The sequence below is a fragment of the Epinephelus lanceolatus genome, chromosome 12, assembly GCF_041903045.1.
Source record: "Epinephelus lanceolatus isolate andai-2023 chromosome 12, ASM4190304v1, whole genome shotgun sequence".
Lineage (NCBI taxonomy): Eukaryota > Metazoa > Chordata > Actinopteri > Perciformes > Serranidae > Epinephelus > Epinephelus lanceolatus.
This window is the reverse complement of record NC_135745.1, coordinates 20920858-20936443: the sequence shown is the minus strand read 5'-3', so window position 1 is coordinate 20936443 and position 15586 is coordinate 20920858. Positions and strand designations below refer to the sequence as shown.

The 15586-nt window shown below is 41.9% G+C and overlaps 1 protein-coding gene across 1 annotated transcript in view; it reads left to right on the top strand.

The window, feature by feature from the left end:
• The first annotated feature begins 236 nt into the window (after nucleotides 1–236).
• Nucleotides 237–15586, top strand: part of yes1 (YES proto-oncogene 1, Src family tyrosine kinase) — a 40050-nt gene continuing 24700 nt past the window's right edge. The window contains exon 1 of the mRNA XM_033650782.2: nucleotides 237–641. The gene's annotated coding sequence lies outside the window, so the exon portion shown is untranslated. The remainder of the gene's footprint in view (nucleotides 642–15586) is intronic.

Below are 15586 nucleotides of genomic sequence, written 5' to 3'. Positions count from 1 at the left end.
AATATCAAAATTAAAATGAAATAAAATAACATCAACTCAAACCAAATAACAAAATTAAAATAAAATGTAAAACAAAATAGAATAAAAATAAAATAATGAAATAACAACATAAGTAAGTAAAATAACATCAAATCAAATAAAAAGAACAGAAAAGAAAAGACGACAAAAATAAAATAGAATAAATCAACTTAAGTTAGGAAACTCAGCTGTCCGAGTCAAATTTGAGCCCCTGAACGCAGCATTATTCCTTCTTTGGCCTCGTCGGCTCCTCGGTACTAGTCCGGCTATTGTTGTGTGTCTTTCAGGGCGACCCTGACCCATCAGCAGGCGGTGATTTCTGGATATTTTAACACTTCTGCCTGGCTCTCACTCCGCCATATTAACTAGGCTTTGTGTGGCGGCGGTGTGTCCTCGTTTTTAAGGAATATAAAGGATCCCAGCGGAGGACTTTGGTCTGGTGAAGTAGTCAGTCGGTATGGGACAGACGGAAGACTGAGATTCCACGTTAGAGATTTGAGCTGGTGTCGGCTGTTTCCACTTCTTTGGGCTGTTGACGTGAGATAAAAAACGTGGAGGAAATAAAAGGAAAGCTCACAGGACGCATGTAGCCGAAGTATTACTCTGCAAAGGTCGCTTATAAGGTAAGTAGTGCTCGTTTTAAAGAAAGTCACGTTATGTGTGCGAAGTGAGAGCAGGGCCTGGTAGTGCTGTGACACTTGGAGAAAGTTAGGGAAAGAGACCTAGAGAGTTTCCTCGGTGTGTTGCACTTTTATTAAAGTATTTGTTAGTGTTTATTCTGATTCGGGAGTTGAGTTTAAGGGTTACTTGCTTGTATTAATCGATGGGAGAGGAAGACAATGAGGAAAAGACTCCCAAAACCATCCTGGGACAATGCAATTGCTGCATTTGCATTGTTTTGACCATCAAATACACCCAATAACAAATCAGTCCAGTAACTTGTGTATCCTATTTCTTATGTGAGTGTTTAGTTCCTTTCACACAACAAAGATCAACCACCTACCCACCAACCTTTCCTTTCTGCCTCACCCAGTCTCTATCTCCTCACACACATCAGCTGCTGCAGGCCTCAGCTGTTCCAGGCCTTTATTGCAAGACACACTCTTACAACAGAGTTTCCTAAATGACAAAACCTCTCTAATTTAAGCCTTTTGCAGCACAGCCCGAGTCTGTTCTTGCACGCTTTTCTTGTGGTCGTGCAACTGTACTTTTCAGATTTGCACACACCACAAAATTAAAGTGTGTAAGAAGATATGAAGTACAGGAATGCTGCTGTAATGTTGTGTGTGTGTGTGTGTGTGTGTGTGTGTGTTATACAGTCGCTGCCCCTGATTGTGCATGTGTCTGTTGTGGGTGCTTATATACTCCGGTGCCACAGTAATCCTCCTCCATGGTAATCCCTCTGTTAGTACAGACCCAGTTGGCTGGACAGTCATGTCCCCCACACACACACACACACACACACACACACACACAGCTGGAAAGAAGAGGCCTGTTGGCAGAGGAGTGAGGAGCGCTAACAGGTGGTGCTGGCCAAGCTTCAGGGACTTGAGTTAAACTGGAGGCGTGAAGGATCCTCGCATACTCCTCGAGTGTCCTCATGGCACGAATGAGACTCTACAGTGTCATTACAGTTTGCTGATTAAAAGCTTCCAAGCTTTTGTGCCACAGCAGAAAGGTCACAGTCTCAACTCGAAACACTCACATGTTAGCAAACTGAACAAGTGTTTGGTTTTCTGGCGACAAAAAACGATTCCTCAGATTTCAGATATCCTCAGTCGGCGATGTGAGCACAGAGAACAAGAAGAGCTCTTCTATTTTATAGCTTGAAGATGGCCCTTTCTCTCTCGCAGCTTCACTCTGCCCATTGACAGGCACAGCAGGTGGCCTCAATGGCATGAATGGATTCGGAAGGAAGTTCCTCTCTTCTCCCCCCCACCGCCAGGCCCCCCTCCACTCACTGTGATTGGCAGAGATGGCAGGCTGCCCTGAAGATAAGGCCGAGCTGCGCCTCAGAGAGTGTGCCAGGGCAATTATTGAGTTACGCTTCAGTAGCGGTTTGCAGCCCGTGGTACCTCCTCATCTCTCTGTGATTGTGGCCGCTGTTTACGGAGCAAGTTGGTCAACGTTGCTTTCAGGCGGATGCACTGGTTTGTCTTTCATAACGTGAGCAAGTTCGGCTTGTGGGCTTCACATGCTGCTGATTGCCTCAGACATGTAGTAAAACTCCGAGAGCACTCATGCAGATGCTCAATAGTGACCTGATGGTCCTTGTTGTAGGGCTGTGATCGATGGAAAACAACATTGCTGTGATCGATGAATCGTTTCAGTAATTTGTCAAGCTAAAATGCCAACCATTCACTGATTTCAGCTTCTCAAATTTGAGGACTTGCTGCCTTTCTCTGGTTCATATTGCTGTAATTTGAGAACTTTTGGATTTCGGTTTTTGTTTGTCGGACAAAATACTTAAACATGAAGATGTGCTCCTTTTGATTTTTGAGTTTTTCATCCATTTCTCACGTCACATTCTAATTAGTAAAAAATTTTGTATGAAAATACCTACTTTTTAGTATTTTCATGTTTCTCTAATAGGGCAGAGTATCATTTAAAAGGCTTTGATACTGCTGCTGATGGAGTACCTCAGTTTCAATCCCAGTTACTCTGAAATAAAGCCTACATCTGGCCTTTCCTTTGAACTACTTGTGACAACATGCCTTTTCCTCAGCCTGTGCAGCAGCGATGTTGTGTGGCACCATAGCACCAGCCTACATCATAGCTGGGTGTGGTCACAGTACAACTGACCATACCCAGATGTTATGTTAAATGTGGTAAGAGGTTTAATGGACTTGGCGTGGCGGGCACTGAGACTGAAAATAGCCTTTTAAAAAAGCAAGAGGCTGAGTTGGCGGGGGCGTGTTGCTTCAGGTGCTGATGAGACGATGGATACAATGCAAAGACATAGAAACACACGAATTCTGGAAAGATATGGTGATGTTACTTATTTTATTTTTCATTAGAAATGTTACGAGGTAAACAAGTGGTGTGTTCATGTGTCTGTTTGATTGAGTGTCTTATTGTTTCAGCAAAAGTTGGGATGGGGGAACCCCTGTGTATGGAGTGTGTATGTTCTCCCTGTGTCAGTGTGGGTTTTTCTCCGAGTACTCCGGCTTCCTCCACAGTCCAAAGACATGCAGGTTAATTGGTGACTCTACATTGGCCGTAGGTGTGACTGTGAGTGTGAATGGTTGTCTGTCTCCCTGTCATAGTCTGGTGACCTGTCCAGGGTGTACCCCATCTTTTGCCCAATGTCAGCAGGGATAGGCTGCAGCCCCCCCATGTGACCCCTAACAGGATAAGTGATTACAGAAATGAATAAGTAATCACTTATTCATTTCTGTAATCACTTATCCTGTTATCCAGGAACTACTAAAACAAGAACAATCCGATTTTTTTTTTTTTTTCAATTTTATATGTTTTTATATGCTTTATTAATTTCACTCTTTTTGTCATTAACACACAAGTCTGAAAGACACACACATGCACAAACAGGACCTATACATGCACAGAGTGGAGAGATGTCAGAGTGAGGGGGCTGCCTTGGTCAGGTGCCCGGAGCGGTTGGGGGGGTTTGGTGCCTTGCTCAAGGGCGGTGCTCAGGAGGTGAACTGGCACCTCTCCAGCCACCAGTCCACGCTCCATATTTGGTCCGGACGGGGACTCGAACAGGCGACCCTCCGGTTCCCAACCCAAGTCCCTATGGACTGACCTACTGCCGCCCCAGATTTAAGAAGAAGTAATGATAACCCTAACTGCCAGGTGAAGATCAGTACCAAAAAGTATTGAAAGTTCATACCTGTCCTTACTTGCTAAAGTCTAACTGGACAAAAAACTCAAATCATTTGCTATAGTAGTTACTGGATATACACCCTTTAAACATGCAAAGGTTACACAAGACAGTGGCTCAAAGGTCAAAGGGCCGCTCCCAAGAACACTCCAGAGCTGCATCTTATCTGACTGGTCAGCAGTTAATGAGAGTTCAGAGCTGCGTCATGCTTGATCTGCTTGATGAATGCATTACACAAACGTTGACAGTTGATACGTCATTCATACCCATGTTCATTATCGGAAAAAGAAACAGTGTAGATACTCTGGAAATTGTGCAAGAAATCTAAATATACATGGATTCCAATGTAGCCAATGACTATTGGCTCATCAGATAGTGAGTGATGTGGGATTTCCAAGCTTTCAAAACATTTTCCAAACTTTTTTTGGTTTTGTACCCGGTGTTCCTTTTGTAATGGCAGGATTTAATCAACATTTTCCTGCACTTATCCTCTAAGAGGGCAGTCAAATATTCATACAATTCAGGCCTGTAAAGCTTTTTATATGACTGGTTTACTCAAATAAACATGACTCTAGTACAGATCTGAAATCACAACTGAAATCAAAAATCTAGTGGCGATGATCATCGCCTTAAGTCTCCTGTGTCTGCAAGAAAGTTGCACTTGAACACACCATAATGACATAAGGTCTGCGCCTGCATGACAGGAAGTAACTCTACATACCAGCAGGTGGTAGTTTCTGTATTCATCATGTTTAAAGGGAAACCAGAAGACTGTCAGGACGGATTCAAGATTTTAGTTCGCTAGTTAGCACATTAACAACACAATCTGATGTTTAAAGAATAAATGATATAGATCATGCGCTAGCAAACAGTAACACAAACAATTAGTAACTGTTTCTGCTAAAGTACACAATTGGTAAAAAAAAAATTTATCTCAAATAACAGGTTTGTTTTTATCTCACACCCTCTTAACTTTAGTCATTTGTTTACTTTCCCCACTTCCATTTCTCTTCTCGTTCACTGAGCTGAACTGCCAATCAGAGTGATTTCATTCACTGACAGGCACCACCATCTTCACCACCGATCAACATGCTGAATCAGTTGGAAAAACAGGCAACAAAGGGATGACGAGTGCTAATGGTGTGGGACACACCACAAAACTAGGGCAACAGTACTCATTGACGCCACTTTATAGTAGAAAAGTGGGTTGCACAACATGTTGTCCGCCCATGTTGGCAATGAAGAGTTTTTATGGTCATTCTGAAGATCTACATTTGATGGTGGACTGAAAAGAGGGAGGGAGAAGAAGACATGAAATGATTTAGTTAATTGTACACATTGGCGGCACGGTGGTGCATTAGTTAGCATTGTCACCTCACAGCAAGAGGGTTGGTGCAGAGTTTGCATGTTCTCCCCATGTCAGCGTGGGTTTTCTCCGGGTACTCCAGCTTCCTCCCACAGTCCAAAGACATGCAGATTAGGTTAACTGGTGACTCTAAATTGCCCGTAGGTGTGAATGTGAGTGTGAATGGTTGTCTGTCTCTATATGTTGGCCCTGCGATAGTATGGCAACCTGTTAAGGTTGTTGCCCACGTCTTGCCCAGTGTCAGCTGGGATAGGTTTCAGCCCACCTGCAACCCCCAAAGGATAAGCGGTTATGAAAAATGAATGAATGAATGCACATTTTGAGATAATCTCTCCTGAAAGACATTCATAATGTTGAACTCGGTTGTTCACAGTGAAGCTGACAGTCAGGACATAGTCACCCTAATCAGATGCCGGAAAGGTCTTCTAGGAAAGGAGTATTTGAAGATATTTGACCATCTGATGTGCACTTCTGACAGAGTATACTGGCCCCTTTAAGGCAACAGTTTGCCCTGGTTATGTGTAGAGCTTGGATTTTTTTCTCCTGAGTGCTGCCTGCATGCCAGCTACAGCAAAAGCTTCCCTCCTGCAGCTCTCCAGCATTGTTGTATTGGGCCCTGTGGGAAGCAGCAGCCTGTGTCTCCTTAATCTGACACGGCATCACTGGCAGTCTGGCACACAGCCTCACATGTCTCATGTCCTTGGACGGGGTCTGGCTTTGTTTGAACACATACCACTGCCTTTTGTGTGCTCTTGTACAGTATGCCTGCATTTAAATTAACCTGCAAAATGTGATGGCGTATGTGCATGAATGTCCTTCCATTTTGTGCCATATTCAATAGAGCTTGTTTTAAATTTCCAAATGTAGTGTCTCTTGTGTGCTAAAGTAAATGTGAGCAATTGAATTCATCTGATACATCCAAACTCACACAGTTTAGCTTTTTCTTACTATCTCTTTGAGTTTAAGTTTTAATAAATGCCTAAAAGCAATTAACATCTCTTAATTAAATCCATGACCCACATCTCTGTATGGGCTGAGGCAATATTTACTGTGTTCCCTGAGAGCCACCAAAAGAATGACACATTTCTTCCAGCTAATCTCATTGTGTACATAACAGCCTCATTCAGAAACCCATCTGAGAGAGGATGCAATAATCTGCCTGTAATGTGATTTGCTGCGAAGTGGATTTGAGCCATCATTAGTTTTGGTACATTTGTCACACAAGAATGTTCATTCTCTTCGCCACAAATATTCTCACTCATTTCTCATTTCAGTGTTTTTCATGGAGGTTTTTTGTCTTTCCCAGGACTGAAACATGTCATTTGAGGACACATTGATCTGAATTAAGTGCTCTATATCTCAGGCTCCATAATACATTTTTATTTTAATCGCATAACTATTGCTTGGGTTGTGTCCAGTGTCCACACTACTCTGGTGTTCTGGAACCGCTAAAATGGAGACCATTGAAAGTGCTTTTGACCCCGTTTTAGTTTGAAAACTCTGGGGTTGCATTTATGTCTGGACGGGCGGAAATGGAGATGTTTGAAAATGATGATGCAGACACCCAAATCCACTTCCCAATTTGGTCTTATCATTCACAACGTGTCAAGTTGAAACATAATTGCTAGTAGGGGTGAGGAGGAAAAAAATCAATAGAGCAAAGTATTGAAGTATTGTTGTGTGGCAATATCGTATCGTCACACAGTGCCAAGTATCGATTTTTTTTAATCAGAAATTGTTAATATGACAAATACAAATTTAAACTTTAGGTAGCCTACTAGAATAATAAAATCAATTGCTTATTCAGTCCACTAGACACTTTTTGCTGCAAATAAAGTGGCTGAAGTGAGATGAACAGACTGAAAACTTTATTGTATTAGGTAAAACAAATGTTGACAAGTTTTTCTTTGGGGATACAATTTACAGTTGAAAAAAACAATAATTGGCACTATATTTTATCACAATACACTGCATATTGCAACATGTTTAAAATCGCAGTAATATTGTATCATGACTTAAATATCGTGATAATGTTGTATTGTGGAGCATCTTGTGATTCACACCCCTAATTGCTAGGTCTACATACCTCTTGTGATTTTATCCTTCTTGTGCAGACCCTCCTTTTCCATTGTCATGGTTTCATCAGCGATGGAAAGTGCTCCAGGTGCTGCTTTGATATGTCACCGTATTTGCTTTGAAACGACTACAACTATCTACCACTGCTGTCTGTTTTCCGCTTCCTTGACTGCCTTATACTCATGTACTACTTTCAGTAATAGTTCCGCCTCACTGTTGGTCCAGGTTAAGAGATCTCTGATCTTACTTTTCACCATCTTCTTAGTATTTTCTGTAACTAAGCAACCACAAAGAAGAGGATCTGCTTCCTGTTTATGTACATGCCCAGTGTGTGTGAATGGTCACAGGATATGCATATTCAGACACTTTGGTATGGACGGAGATAATTTCTAAAAAAAAAAAAAGGTGTGAAAACACTTGTGTGCAGAGATCACTTTTGTTTTAAAACACTATTTAACTAAAAAGCATATTAGTGTGGATGTGGCCTTCGTGGACAGACCAGGACTGGTGATAGATGCCCACTGAGGAATCCCATGCTACAAATGTGTGTCTTTAACATTCTGTAAAGCTGTTCGGACAAAACTCTCCACAAATTCCACAGTGGTTTTATTAAGTTTGCCGCAACAATAAAATTGTCAATCTATAAGAGCTGCGGTTGTAAATCTGTCCCTGTCATTGTGGCATCTGGTTGTTCTGAATATTTAATTGGATAACTTTGATTGATTGTTGGGCGTTTCTGCTCCACCACTGTAAGCACAGTGGTCCCTGATTAGCAATTGAGCTGCTCAGTGTTAGCATGTGTATGGGATTGTGTAGCTCAGGGGATTGTGTGCTGTGCTGTGCTGTGTGGGGGAGCACCACGAGGTACTTTCTCTTTGTCCATAACAAAAGGTAGATGAGACTGACAAAAGAAGAATGTGAAAGCCTTTCTCTGGAGAGGTGGTCTTTTCTGTTCTTCTCAGAGAACAATTCTCCATGGGTGGTTCAAAAGCGGGAAAGTACATTTGTTATATATTTTGAGACTTCTTTAGAAAGAATTTAACAAGAACCCAGAGGACTGAGATTAAAAAGATGACTTTGCTAATTTGAAGATGTTTGAAGTGGACCTGGTTTTGGGATCAGGACAGTATCAAAATGTCATTTTTCAGTGTATTTATACATGCCCTTAATTGTCCGTGAAGAATACGCTCTCTACCGGTAAGAAAAGTTTAGTTATATCATTAAAAACAAAACTTTTACGGGGGCGTCGGTCACCGCCCCATGTACAGAGGCATTGCCTCGCTGCAGCAGCCGCAGGTTCGAATCCGGCTCGTGGCCCTTTGCTGCATGTCAGTCCCCACTCTCTCTCTCTCTCTCTCTCTCTCTCTCTCTCTCTCTCTCTCTCTCTCTCTCTCTCTCTCCTGTTTCACTCTCTGTCCTGTCATTAAAGGCAAAAAGCCCACAAATATAATAAAAAATAAAAAAAAACTTTTTCATTGTTTTCTATTAATGGCTTCCTTTTGGGGATTTAAATAAATCAAGGTTTTGACATGATATATCACCAGATCATTTCTGGGTTTCACTGAAGGCTGTGTCTTGTATGTCTTGAGCTAAATTGATGGGAGCCAAGACGAAACTTATGGGCGTTGAACCAGTTTGACACGCCAGATCACGCGCCAACCCTGTGGACTTGCTCAGGCTTGCAATCTATTCATGGCCATTTTAGGAGCATATCCTCTGGGTGCATAATGGTGTAAATAGGAAAGGCTGCCAGACATTTAGGAAGGGGAGTTTTTAATATGTCATTTGACCTGTAATTATACGACAGAAAGTGAAACAACTGCAGTGTTTTTTTAAGCTCATCCACACAGGAAGAGTTTTGAAGTTGCATAATCAAAGTGCCCTAATCCTTATCATTCTCATTTCTGATCCTGATAGTTGGCTTCATTGTAAAGCAGATATTCCTCTTAGTATTTAAGTTGTGCTCACTCAGCTGATAGTTGAGACCGTATCAGTGGTACTTACAGTCACTCTGATCACCAGTAGTCTGGTGTCATCAGGATTAGCCCCAGTCTGGAGTGTTTGTTTCCAGGACACAGCAGAGGATTTGAACCATTCATGCCCTCTTTTAACTACACTGACACTCCTCCATCTTGTTTTCTTTTGGGTCAGGCACTCGTTTGCTGTAGCATTAACTTTAGGGTCAGGCACTAAGTGTTTTGGACATTTGGAGACATGTCGTGGTTGACATGCGACAGGATAAGGTCAAAGGTTGCGGCCATGTTTATGTTGGCTTATGCTCTGATGTCTGCTATGACGTTGGTTTAGTTCAGCCCTGTTAGAGATATTGCACAGCACATGTAGCACCAGGAGGTTCAAAGAACTTGACCCAGGCTGCATCTAGCAATTATTTTTATTATCGATTCATCAGACAAGTATTTTCTTGAGTAATCTGCGGATCTATAAAATGGCTAAAAAAGACATTATAGTTTCCTTAAGCCATAAGTGACTTCTGATTCCTTGTTTTGCCTGACTAACATTTTAATCTCCCCAGAATAATTGCGTTTGTTATCGTACAAACAAGACAAAGGAACACAGCAAAGCCCCACAAGTGAGTCGTAGGCATGGGACAATATGAAAGTTTCATGATGTGAGTATCCTGGCGCCCAGGATACTCACATCATGAAACACACAATCACAAGTATATTGTGAATCAGTGGCCAAAATAATTGTGATTCACAATATTAACCATCAAAATATCATCAATCAAAATATGTTAAAAGACATACAAGAATCACTTTACCTTGTATTTTGTTAAGAATCAAATATTTTTATTGCAGAACAGATAAGACACACACGTTTTTTAGTGAACATCGTGTTTAGTGAAAAACAACCTTTAAAAACACTGTATTTTCAAATATTTCAAATGGCCTCATAACTTTCAATATGAAATATGTCTGCTTGATTCACATCTTTTGTGTTCTTTGACGTTGGTGTGTAGCGGCGTGTTATCGCAGAGTCTCTTTTATTGCTGGTTGCCCAGCAGTTTCTATGGGTGCTTCAGGACACGATATTCGCAATTAAAAAATAATAAATAATGAAAACCCACAACAGTCAACTTATTGTGAGTGTATTTTATCACAATCTGCAATAAAATCATATATATTTTGGTGGCACGGTGGTTTGGTCATTAGCACTGTTGCCTTATTTCAAGAGGCTGGATGGGGCCCCTCTGTGGGGTGTTTGAGTGTTCTCCCCATGTCAGCGTGGGTTTGCTCCAGGTGCTTCAGCTTCCTCCCACAGTCCAAAGACATGCACATGAGGTTAATTGCTGACTTTGAATTGCCCGTAGGTGTGAATGTGAGCGTGAATGGTTGTCTGACTCCATGTGCCAGCCCTGTGAGATAGTCTGGCGACCTGTCCAGGGTGTACCCTGCCTCTCACCCAATGTTAGCTGGGATAGGCTCCAGCAACCCTGTACCAGGATAAGCATTAAATGCCAAAACATACTCGGGCAGAACGTACGCGGAACACACTCCACGGACTCAAAGCGGACATCCGCAAGCCCTGTGCATGCAAAGCTCCGCGCACCAGTGACTGCTCGGCATGTATTTTTCACATCACGGGGATTTTTCACAGACATTTTTACAGGAAACTACAACGCGGAACTGCGCTCGACTATGAAAGCCCGAATGACTGCGGACATTCCTCGCGGAGTAGTAATTTCTGCATGTTTCTCCTGTTTGTAGAAGAGCATCAAACTAGCTGGTAGCCCATCTGACACCGCTGTAGCAATCCTATACTGCCCTCGTGCGGTTAGGAGCTGAATTGCATGTCAAATAAAGGGGGGAAATAAAACGGCGAATAGTAATAGTCGCATTAAAAAATCGATTTTTCAAAAATAAAACGACTATTCGAAATTCGAAAATCGTGACCCATCCCTACTATGTACATAGATTAACAACAATAAGTCAATTTTCAGAATAGTTTGTGGTGATTGAGCTGACCTATCATTTCAGCTCTATTTGAGATGGTATTAAAATAATCCTCTGACAAAAACTGCTATATCCAAATTTTTTAAAAATGTTGTTAAATGACCTTGACATTTATTTAAAGGAAAAATTGTGTTGTTTTAAATTAAATTCTTGCACTAGATTAAAAATGAACACCTGCAAATTCTGAGCTATACCTCATATGTTGGTGAAGCTTTAGAGAAGCCAGAGGGTTGAGAAATTTTAACTATTGTCTTTTTCTGCTCCTTCCAGCAGTCCGTCTTACAAAACTGCAGACATGTTTCATTGCATTGCATATGAACCAACATTAACAAATTGTCAGGACAAGTTGTGCTTTGCTCACGCAGCTTGCATGCTGTCTCACCGGCTGTTATTGGTTTTCTGTGTGTGGTAACAGTCTGGGAGGATTTCTGGTTTCTGAAAAGGCCATTATTTGTCAAGGTGGACCCTTTAGCTGCCCACGAGTTGGACTGACTGACTGACTGTATTCCTACACAATAATATAACCTCTTCATCCACTTCTCATTCATTTTTCATCGGGCATGTGGACACAGTGTGGCAGTTAAATGCAAAATCACTAACAGGGATTGTCTGTCCGGAAAACTGCACAAAGACTAAAAGAATGTCAGCTATTGAACTATGACAGGCTAACATTTGCTTTCTAAATGACATGCTTCCTCAGTCTGTCTCTCCTTAATGCTCTTTAAATTTCCCAGTGTCCTTCATGATAATTAATCTCCGTCCATCCTTCTCACTCCGTCATTTATCCTACTTTATCTATTTCCACTGCCTCAGCACTGGCTGTCAGTCAGTACCATTTGTTCATAGGAGGAAGTCAATACACCATCCATTTTAAATAAGTGTATCCATACATTGATTTTAAGGTGTAGCTGTAGCGCTGCCCTTTACAAGCCAAGAGGCCATTCTTTCAGTAGAAACTGAATGAATTGTTCTCATTAGTCTTAGTTCCAGTTTGATAGAGAAACAACTGTCAAATCAATGCATCCATTAAAATTCATAGAGGGAGATAGTGACCTGTATTGGACACCTAACAGTACAGTGGGAAATGCAGACGGACTATCCAGCAAAATAAATTAAATAAATTTGGTGTTGCTCCATTGTTTTTATGGTGACCAAGGTGGCTGAAGGGGATGGAATCGAACCGAGTCCCTCGAACTATACTGGTGTGAATGTGCCCTTAGTCATTCGTTCAAGGTCCACACAATTCAATACATGCAGCGTCATACTTGTGTTTGGCCATGTCATCAAGCTGTCTAGTAGTCACGTACTCGACACCAGGAAACAGCACTTCAAAATAAAAAGCTCTGTGCAAGAAATTCACTGTACTTCAAAATATTAAGTGTGTTTTTTACAAACTTGACACCTTTGAGAGTCACTTGCAGTCCATTCGGAATGGATCCATGACCCACTTTTGGACCGCGACATACCAGTTGGGAACCGCTGCCCTACACAACATAACAACGGAAGTTGTATGTTTTTTTTTTCAGAAATCATTTGTTAGCATTTGTCTGATTAACTGTAATTAATGTGTCAATTTTGAATCACGAGATGTGCAGTTTTAGTGATAACTTGTAGCCTGGAAATCCAGACCCAAATCTAGAAAGATTTAGGGTCTGGCCATGAGTAATGAAAATGTCATTATCACTACACGCAATTGGATAACACCACGACCGCTACGAAACACACTACGAAAAAGCCAACTCATTCATTGTAGCGGCCAAACAACTGGTGTTCATCCGTAGCCATCTTAATGTTTACTGACTGATTACGGACTTCGTCGTCGCAGCGATGTCGTCATCTGTTTAGCTGGCCTCTGGCCCGCCTATATCAGATACACCGATGTGATTGGTGCAGCTCGGTTTCATGGGCATAGGTAATGAGCATCAGGTTCGTTCGAGATGAGCCAGTCCTGCGCAGATTCGATCACCGGCGATCGGCGCACAATGCATGCCGGTTAGTTTTGTGTCCGACTTCATCCCGACTTGCTCTGACGTATTACAAAAGTGGACGGCGATAAAACTGCGAGAGCGAGGCGGCCGCAGTTTTTAGAGCCAGGCGTTGCAGTTGCTCTCCACCGACTGCACCGCCTGACTCTCACCTGATCTAACAGCTGATTGGTTTAGACGTCGACTCAACAAGATGACGTTTTAGATAAACTACTCATTTTTGTTGAATTCTAGAGATTAAGATTGTATTTGTCTGATCTGAAGGTTTATTCTGTGAACAGAAAACATGTTGTGTGACTGATGGTGAAAACAAACTGATATATGGGTCTGATCACTTTTTTAATTAACTGACATCATTCCAGACAGGATGTAAGTGTGTCTGTGACTTCCTGTACAGACTGAAGGCTGCTGGAAAGTGTCGGGAAACTGTCCGACTTCACCGCAGCTTTTTGTCACCGCCCCCCGCTGCGGCCGCCTGCTCTCGTCTACTTTTCAGGCGAGGCGCAGTTCATCTCGAACGAGCCTATCATTACTGATTGCCAGAGTGACTCGCTGAGCAAATTCAAATTGTGCTCTCGCGAGAACTCTGGATTTCCAGGGAAGATAACTCGCACAATTAATGACTAAACATATTTTCACATTGGCGGAAGACACACCTGCAAAGCCTCTGCACCGGTGTAGTCAATTAAAATAAAAAATCACATGAAATGTGCGAACCGGGAAATTGATTTAGGCGCACAGTGTGCGAGTAAACACAACCTACTGTTTACCATAATCAGCATCGGGCGTATTTTCATCGATAACCGATCAAATAAATGTATTTTAAAACTCGCTCCTTTGGCTCTGATACAGCCGTCTCTCTCCCTGCTTGCAGTCACCATTGCACTGGGCTTTGTAACAATGTCCCGCCTACAGCCCCCTCTGATTGGTCACACGGCACAAGTGATAGCCAATCAACACTGACGCCTGTGCATGCTTTCACATCATGTTACATTGAGACACAGAGCACAGACGGAGTGGGAGAGGCTCCGGTAAGCCAGCGGTAATTTTGAAGGTAAGGTAACAGAAACCAGACAGAAATGAAAGTTGCAATAAAAATCTTTTATGCTGAAGTTTTAAAGTCACCACCACAACATTATATGATCCATTTCAATGATGACATGCTTGCCCAGAGGCGAAATTTCGTCGTAACTACCTGTGTAATTCACATCAAGCGCGTTACACATTTTGCAAACAGCCTAAATGATTTAGCTTCTACAAATAAATAGCACCAAGGCAGAAAGGAGATGTAGGAGCTATAAATCAAAACGTCTGGTAACCACGGAAAGTTTAATCTTTATTTATAAACTCATTATGCTATAAACGTTTAACCTGAAAAGTAACTACGAAAGCTATAATCTTTTTGTTCGTTTTGATAATAAACACGTTCCTTTGCAACACATACATTTCTATTTCTTCATTTTGTGACCGCAACACCAAGCCCCCCGCTCCGGAAAAGATTTCAGATTTCAGGCACACAAATCTTCCGTGCTCCACATTTCAGGCACGATTTTTTTTCTTGCTTTAACCCCTGTGAAATACAATGACGCTGCCTGATGATGTCACCCGAGGCACTCAAACCATGTGACAAAATCAAGCAGCAAACAAAAGACAAAATATGCACATGTACTCAAACATAATCCAGCACTTCTATGTGAAAACATGCACATGTGCTTGACCCAAGATAATAACTTAAAAATAAAACTAATAACCCAAACGTCAAATTAATTGGACTGCACTGAAACTTAAGAATTCACATCCAGTGATTCACAAGAACACATGTTTACATGCATTACTACATATGCTAAAGCCTTTGTAAGCACAGCCACTGAGGGCCACTGAGGGCCACTGAGGCGTGACAGCTGTCCTCTCTATTCTGCTTGTCTTGCCTTTTGTTTTCTGTCTCAGCTTTGTCGGCCTTTGCTCTGTAAATGACAGCAGCACACACCTCTGTTACTCTGTTACAAATACCAAAGTGACCTGTCACTGACAGGCATTTGATACTATGTCGTAACATTTTACAAATACCAGGATATGACTCATTGACTGCGGATCAGTCTTGGACTGCAGCGTCCATCTGTTGTGCAGTGACAGCTTGTTTTATTGTGTACAGTCAGAAAGACACACACGCACAGGCCAAAGGTGACAGAAGAATGAATCAACAGGGCAGGCACTGTAGATGATGCTGTCAACTCATGACAACACACACATACACATTCATAAACTGACATGAATTTATCTGTCACTGGATACTGTGAGGACATCCCAACAAAGTACTCCTTCC